General features: G+C 35.1%; 1 long non-coding RNA gene across 1 annotated transcript; it reads right to left on the bottom strand.

Moving 5' to 3' along the window:
* Window positions 1–1,175: 1,175 nt before the first annotated feature.
* Window positions 1,176–3,136, bottom strand: LOC140983310 (uncharacterized). The gene is made up of 3 exons (XR_012176407.1): window positions 2,890–3,136; window positions 2,253–2,290; window positions 1,176–1,531 (listed from the first exon to the last, which is right to left on the bottom strand). It is a non-coding gene; the product is annotated as an uncharacterized lncRNA (long non-coding RNA).
* Between the last annotated feature and the right edge of the window lie 4,975 nt (window positions 3,137–8,111).

The following is an 8,111-nucleotide window of genomic DNA, read 5'->3' as shown; positions in this document are numbered from 1 at the left end:
CCTCCACAGTGATCACAGTAAGGTCCACTATAACGATATCCCCCAAGGTTCCCTAAACTCCCCGAACTCGAAGAACTAGAACCAGGCTTCTTAAATTGCTTCCCACGTGGACGAAGAGATGTAGAACCAGATTGATTGAACTGTTGCCTTCCCGAATGATGATGTTGGGTAGGAGCTCGATTGCCACTTCTCTTAAGACTAGCTTCAGTCTTTTTTGCTATTTCCACTGCTTCAAGATAATTCAGTGGCTTACCGGTAGAAACAAAAGGGTGCAGATGATCGTTCAATCCTTCAATGAAACTTTCGACGACAGCAACCTGACTCGCAGCAACATGAGGAGCATATCTCAGCATAGCATAAAAAGTATCTGCATACTCCACAACTGACATATCGCCTTGTTTCAGGTTATGAAACTCAGAAGCCTTAGAACTGTAGCATGATGGAGGACAATAACTTTCCTTAAACTTCAGCTTGAATATATCCCACGATGGAACAATCCTCTGAGCATCTAAAGTCATCAATGTAGTAGACCACCACATTTTGGCACGATCTTTCAACTGATGCACAGCTAATCTCAATCGACACTCTGGAGGATACTCAATCAAATCAAACAATTACTCAATCTCAGAAATCCACAATTCTGCTTTCTCAACTCCCTCAGAACCACTAAATCGAGGTGGATGCATAGAATGGAAACGCGCAACTAACTCATCCATCCTAAGCTGGTCTAGATGATCAGCCGCTTGCTCAACAAAAGTATCATCAACAACATGGACACGAGGTCTACCACGTCTACGACCTCGACCTCGAGCTAGAGGAATCTCATCAACAGGAATTTCTCCACCACCCTCCATTCTATACGATAAACACCAAAACTATTAGAATGAAAGTAAACAAATCATATATCACATAAGCATGTTGTCAAGTAGCATACACAGGCGCAACAACCATTTTAGTGCAAAGACTCAAGTGTCCTAGACTCTAGTTCGAGCGTATCCCAGTTTACGCTCTGATACCAAGATGTGAGGCCCATTTACTCTAACGACAATTAATGATCAAACAATAATGGTTTGATTTAATACTGCAGCGGAAATGGTTTAAAAATACTTTAAAACGGACCCCAGGGCCTAGAAAAATTTCGGCATGACCTCCCTGTAAGCAGGACATCCCGAAAAACTCAAGCAGCATTTTATATCAAAATATACTCCAACAAGAGCCATGAAACAAAAACCAAAGTCAACAACCTATAGCCGCACTGGCCAGGACTAAACAGAAATTACAACTTACCACATACTCACCAGATCATAAGAATCATAAGGCCGACTCAGAACATCACAAAAACAACCAAATATCATTACAGATACACGGGGCATCTCCCCGGCAAACAAACTACAATACAAAACTGAAACAACCTCAAGACATACATATAGACTAACTGGGAATCTCCACTGACAGAACCAAGCAATCCAACCTCAATCGCGAGTTCCACTGGCGGAACCTCGGCCTGATGCTGCAAAACGACTCGGGAGATCTACCATGGTGCCCAATAGCAACCACAGCAGCCCCCCAGTAAACAACTGAGGTTAGGATTCTGGTATGAAACAGTTCAACAATAACAACAATATTCATAAATCATGCATAATGATATAATAAAATGTAATATGCAATGCATGAAAGGCTCAACGAATAACCGGGATAACAGGAGCCAACAAACGGTACGATAACAACTGGAATAATGCTCGAGCAACAACACAGGGGAGCTACATCGTCATGCAGCTAAACCGCCCTGCCAAGTATGCGAGGTATGCCAAGCTGTGCTGAATAACGCCCCTGACTCGGCCTCCATACAGCTGATACGCTATAACAGGATGGCACAACAGAACGAACCAGATGAAATCATCCCGGAGCTCTCATCAACAGGCTGCTCTACCCACGGAAGTGGCAAATCAAATCTACGGTTTCATGTGTATAGGCCTATCAGCCACACAATGATCCCGAGATAAACAACAGTGCCAGATAACAACGGATATCAACAATGGGCTAACAAGAACAATAGGCCTCAACAAGAATGTCATAACTGTATGCCCGATGATAAATGCCAATAATATGTCATAATAATAAACATAGATCACAACGAAGGCATTTAACAATTTATAACAGTCAGCAATTCATAAACACAATCCATGTAACACAGAATGACAATCAAACATAATTTATGTTTTACCGTTGTATGTTATCGAGCTGTAACATACCTATAACAACTTGGAAACTTCTCTTCAAACCTCTCGACCTAAACAAATCACAATAAGTCGATCATGAAAACTACCTTCCATACCAATATCCGATTTGGCACAATAGAGCATAAAATTTGTATCTTACTCAATATTAACTCAAATCAATATCCGCCAATTGGAAATGAAAGATAACTTGAATATCTAACTTTTTCTAGAATAAACCAATTCCAGAATCTGAGTAGATTAATGCCAGAATTATCAAGAATACACTGCCACTCAACAGATTTTCGGACAGAATTCTCCTACTGAGCAGTTTCAGAAAAACCACCATAACTTGCTCAATTCTTAATGAAATTTAACGAATCTTATATCATTACAAAGACAACACATAGAACTACAACTTTTATTTTAACCAAAAACCCAGAATCCGAGTGCTTATATGTCATAAACCCGAATTACAGTAGTTGTTCTGCACAGCACACTTGCAGAATTCGATTCGACACATTTTGGTAGAAAAATCATATCAATTACGTTTCTTATCCAAATTTAATGATTCGAGAGGCTAAAGAAAGCTAACAAACAGAGCTACACGTTCTTTTTAGGTCATTTCTACAAATTCAAATTACAAAAATCACAGCAACACAAAAACTCACACCCAAAAATCTGAAGAATTCGCGCAGAAACAGAGCACCAGAACAGCAGCTTCGATCTACCCGAATCCTTGCTCAAACTTCGCGATTTCTAACTTGAATCGAAGCCTAGGATGTTAGGAAGACACCCCTTCAGACCGATTGAGATTTGGACGAGGGACGGAGGAGTTATCGCGATTTTCCCGCAGCTGCTCCAAGGGTGGCGAAAATTTGGGTTTGGGAAAGTTTCTTTCTTTCTCTTCCCTTTCTCGGTTCTTCCTTCTTTTATTTGGTAAATTGTGTGTATGTATATGTGTATATATATATATATATATCTTGTGTATTTGGTTACTAAAATAATAACTCAAGCCCATCTATCTCGGTCTGTATTTATTTTGCTCTCGTGCGTTATTTAAACTCTATATGTATTTTATATCGTTAAATTCTCCGATATTTTAAAATACATATTTTTAACACACTTATTGAAATTATTTGGCATAAATAATTATTTTAATTTATAGCTCAATAATTATTCTAATTATGCCAAAATTACTGGATAATTAATTACAGGGCCTTACAGCTTTCATCTTCTCCGCCATACAACTCAAATCAGTATCATCACTATCCACTAACATTTTCAAAATGCAAGCAACTTCACCAATTTCATGAAAGTGAACATTTGAAGTAACATATGATGACCCCGATACACTTAAGGTAAGTTCGTAAAAAGTTTCAAGAAACTTTACCATGTGTCTTATTTTCTTCCAGTCATCATTAACAAAAGCATCCACAATATTTCCATCTTCACAAGTGTGATTAAGAAGATTATCCAACAATCCAGGATCAAGAAAACCATATCTCACAAAGGCATTCTCAAATTCTTGTGCTGTATTCAACATCAAATAGGTCGAATTCCACCTAGTAGGGACATCCAAACACAATGATTTTTTACTCTCTGTTTTTTCAATTTCACAACAATCTTTGAATCGTTTCATCTTTGCAGAAGATTGCCTAATGTATCTCAAAGCTTGTCTCACACGTTTCACAGAATCGCCAACTTCTTTCAATCCATCTTGAACAATAAGATTGATTATGTGAGCAACACATCTAACATGAAGGTGACTACCATCCATGAAATTAGTTCCCCATTTGCTTAATTGTTTTGAAAGTTCTTTCACTGCCGTATCATTTGAACTAGCATTATCAACTGTAACAGTGAACACTTTGTCCAAACCCCAATCAATCAAACACTTAGTGATTGCAATTGCTATATCATCACCTTTATGACTACTAATTGGACAAAAATTCAAGATCTTCTTGTGCAGTTTCCAATCTTTATCAATAAAATGAGCTGTGAGACACATATAATTGATTTGCTGTATTGAAGTCCATGTATCTGTTGTGAGACAAACTCTTTGATGTGTGTCTTTGAAAAAACTTAAGTTTTTTCTTTTCTTCCAAGAAAAGTTCAAAGCAATCTCTCGTTATTGTAGCACGGGAAGGAATTCGAAATAGAGGTTGTATTAAATTAGTAAAATTCTTGAACCCTTCTCTTTCAACAAGACTAAAAGGTTGTTCGTCCATAATTATCATCTGAGCTAATGATTTTCTACATGCTTCTTGATCAAATCTACAAATATTAACTGAATTTTCACCATCTTTTGAATTTTCTTGAAATCTTAATTTGGCTTGTTTAGTCCCAGCATTATGAGGATTTTGCGTACACTTTCTCAAATGATTATTTAAAGAAGATGTTCCATTGGCATTTGAATCAGCATCATAGTTTGAACTACAATAAAGACACCTTGCTCTTTTATTCCCATCACAATCAACATACCTTTCAAAATGTTCCCACACAATTGATCTAGGCTTTACGGTTTTTCTCTTCTTTGAATCTTCAGTGGTTTTTGCAGAAGAATCAATAGGTGGCTCGTTATTTGAATTTCTACTTTCACCGAGTGTACCATCAATTTCAGCCATCTAATAATACAATAAACATAATATGAAGATTAAAATAAGAACAAATGAAAAAATCCAACAAAGGTAAAATTTTAGAAAATAAGGATAAACAACAGCATACATGCTAAATTTACACAGAAAGTAACCTTATTTAATTAACAAGCTGTCCATTATTCAAATTCAAAACTACACCCAAAAAATTACAAAATCACATATACGCAAAAAAAGAAGTTATACAGATGAACAAGAATTATCATTCACATATGCAAACCGCATACAACACCGCATATTCGCCAAATTCATACACCAGATCCAATTAAAATCCCAACGAAACTCCGGAAAAAGTTGGAAACAATTTTCCCGAAAACCAATTCATCAAATGCAAAACAAATGTTCATCGGGTGTTAAATCCCTCTTAGATAAATGAACATTTAACATCAAGAGGATTAAAAACTATGGAAGATACAATGATTTTCAATATAGCACAATTTTTGAGCCCCGCAAGCTTCTGGAAATTAACACCTGGCTGTGACGCCTTCAATTTGTGCACCCACACATACAAATCGGTTGAAACTCAAATTCCATTAAGTAAATAGACAAATTACAAAAACAGTAACTGATAATTGAATTTGTTTTCCCCTCGGCCCTCACTCTCTCGTTCCTGAGCTATTAATAAAAATGGGTTAAGAAACTTCATCCCAAGTTCGAAACTACATGCCCACCGGAAAAAAACACCTAAACAACAAATCTTGACATACACACAGGAGGGCTCAAACCCAGAACGTACAACCAACACACACAAGGAAGATCATCCACTTCACCATCTCAAAAAAAAAAAGAAACATAAAAATTCGAGAAATCGTAAAAAGTACCTGAAAACTGAAAATCAACGAACAACGAACAACACAGTCAAGACTCAAGAGAAGAGGGAGAAAGTGCTGATTTTCTGTGAGGGAGAAAGCGCTCCTTTTCTGCTAGGGCCGGCTAAGTGTTTTAAATGTTAGATATGGAAATAAATTATATTATAAATATAAAAGTTTTGGACTAAAATCTATAAAAGCTGGAAACACTAGGGACTAAATAATAATATAACATAAAATGCGGCCGGTTCGGTTATTTCGGTTTTCAATACATAAAAACCGAAACCGAACCGGAAAATCGAATATTTCAAAAAATAAATCCAAAACCGAACCGAAAAACCGATCCAAAAAAACCGAATTACAAAATTCGGTCGGTTTTTTCGGTTATATCCGAATAATGAACACCCCTAGCACCAATAGCCCTTTTCGGCATGATTTAAATTTCTACAAATTTTGCATTTGTTGCAGCAATATGTGGTGTTGTGGCCCTTTTATTTAATACAAATTCAGCAATAGGAATCCAAATTAAAATTTCTTTGGTTAAACTTACCTCCATTTCCTCGATCTCTTGCTCAGAAGTTTTTGTTCCTGCGATGACCTCTTCCAGCTAGATCTTGCACATAATTGCATTTTTCTTCATGTTGTTCGTCGTTCTTATTTTTCGTTTATGATATACCAGTCTTCACTCGAAAAGCTTGTTTCAAACCTATTGTTTTGAATCATAGGTTTACCTTAAAATTCTGATAAGTTCCGTTTTGTTCTTGGTATCTAACCTGAGTTAAATCTTCATGTTTCAAATATTTCAAAGTTATGGAATAAATCACACAAAGAATTATTCTCAAACCTGGGTTCAGATTCATGTTATTTGATAAAATTATCCTCCTCAAATATTTAATTACACAGTAATAATAAATTTGTATGTTTGAAATAATTTTTTACTTTTTTTTTTACCTCAGATCTGATACCATTTATTGCCCAGGAAAATCAATCATTGAGTTAATACATATAAGTGTATTTTTGTCGTTTTTATTATATTAAGGAGTTTAAAGAAAGTTTTTTAGGTATAGAGAGTTAGGATAAATTCGATTTTGGGTTTAGAGATTTATCCCCAATTTACCCAATTATTTTTAGTTATATCATCAAAATAAATTATTTATGTAACAGGCGAAACCGTGAAAAGTTGGGAAAAAGATAAAGAGCGGGAAATATGCTTAACCATTTAATTTCAAAAGAAAAATCTGAAAATAATTTCCTATATTGGAGAGAGGGAGAAACGTGGGATAAAAAATTAATTAAAAAATTTACCCTTTTTTTTGGAGATTTTAGTGAATAGTTGTGGGTTATTTTTGTAAATCAACTTTCAAATGCAAAAAAAAAAAAAAAACAATTTTTATCTATCCCTCTTGCTTTATAAGGCTACGTTTGGTTTGGAGGATAAAATAAACTAATGATTAGTATGTAAATGATAAAAGAAATGATTGTGATAGAAATGTAATATATAATGTAAAATTGTATTATGTTTAGTATGATTTTTAAGTGTGGGATAATTTTGAATTTTTTGATGAAATGACAAAATTGCCTTTTCTTTTTTTTTCTTCTTCCACTCCAACGACGGCGGTACGGCAGAGGCGGCGGCGACGGCGGTCGGCCGGAGACGGAGGCGGCGGTGGTCAGCCTTTGGCGGGGGTTGCCGGTGGACGGTCGGTGGAAGGAAGTGGTGGTGAGTTTGAATTTAGGAGAATGATAAAATTGAAAAAATATGATGGATTAAGAGTGAGATAAATAATCATAGGGGATGTATTATTTTAACCTACCTAATATAACCTAATCATTCATAGGAGAGATTGACTTGGTTAAATAATCATGCGTACCAAACGAGGGATAAGGTGGGTTAAAAAAATAAACCCACCTTATCACCCCTACCAAACACTCCCTAAGAGTAAAGTGACAGATGATGGAACATATTTTATACCAAGCAAATAAATTATGTCCAATGCATACATTCAAACTTTACACTGAAAAATATTATTAGAATTCTCCTTATTATTTATTTATAATAAACATGTTATTCCATCAAATATATATTTATAATTTAATCAATATATCTACATATTATTTTATGATTGTTTTATTTAAAACAGTCAATTTAATTAATCTATATTTCATTTTCTTTCCTTTTTTTCTCATTTTGAACGAGATAAATAATAGCACGCACTTCGAATATAACATAAACTTTGAACTTCAAACATTTTGAAATTCGAATAAATTAACGTTTTTTTTTTTGCATCAAATTTTGTTTCAAAATAAGAAACTATATTCTAAACAACAGGTAACCATACTAATGATCAATGAAATTTTGTTACCTGTTTTCTTGATTTTTTGCATTCCCTAATAAAAATATATGTGAATTTAAAAAAATTATTCACTTC

The sequence above is a fragment of the Primulina huaijiensis genome, chromosome 8 (assembly GCF_012295235.1).
Source record: "Primulina huaijiensis isolate GDHJ02 chromosome 8, ASM1229523v2, whole genome shotgun sequence".
In the NCBI taxonomy this organism is placed as follows: domain Eukaryota; kingdom Viridiplantae; phylum Streptophyta; class Magnoliopsida; order Lamiales; family Gesneriaceae; genus Primulina; species Primulina huaijiensis.
Note: the sequence above shows the minus strand (reverse complement) of the source record. Positions and strands in the feature narration are given on the sequence as shown.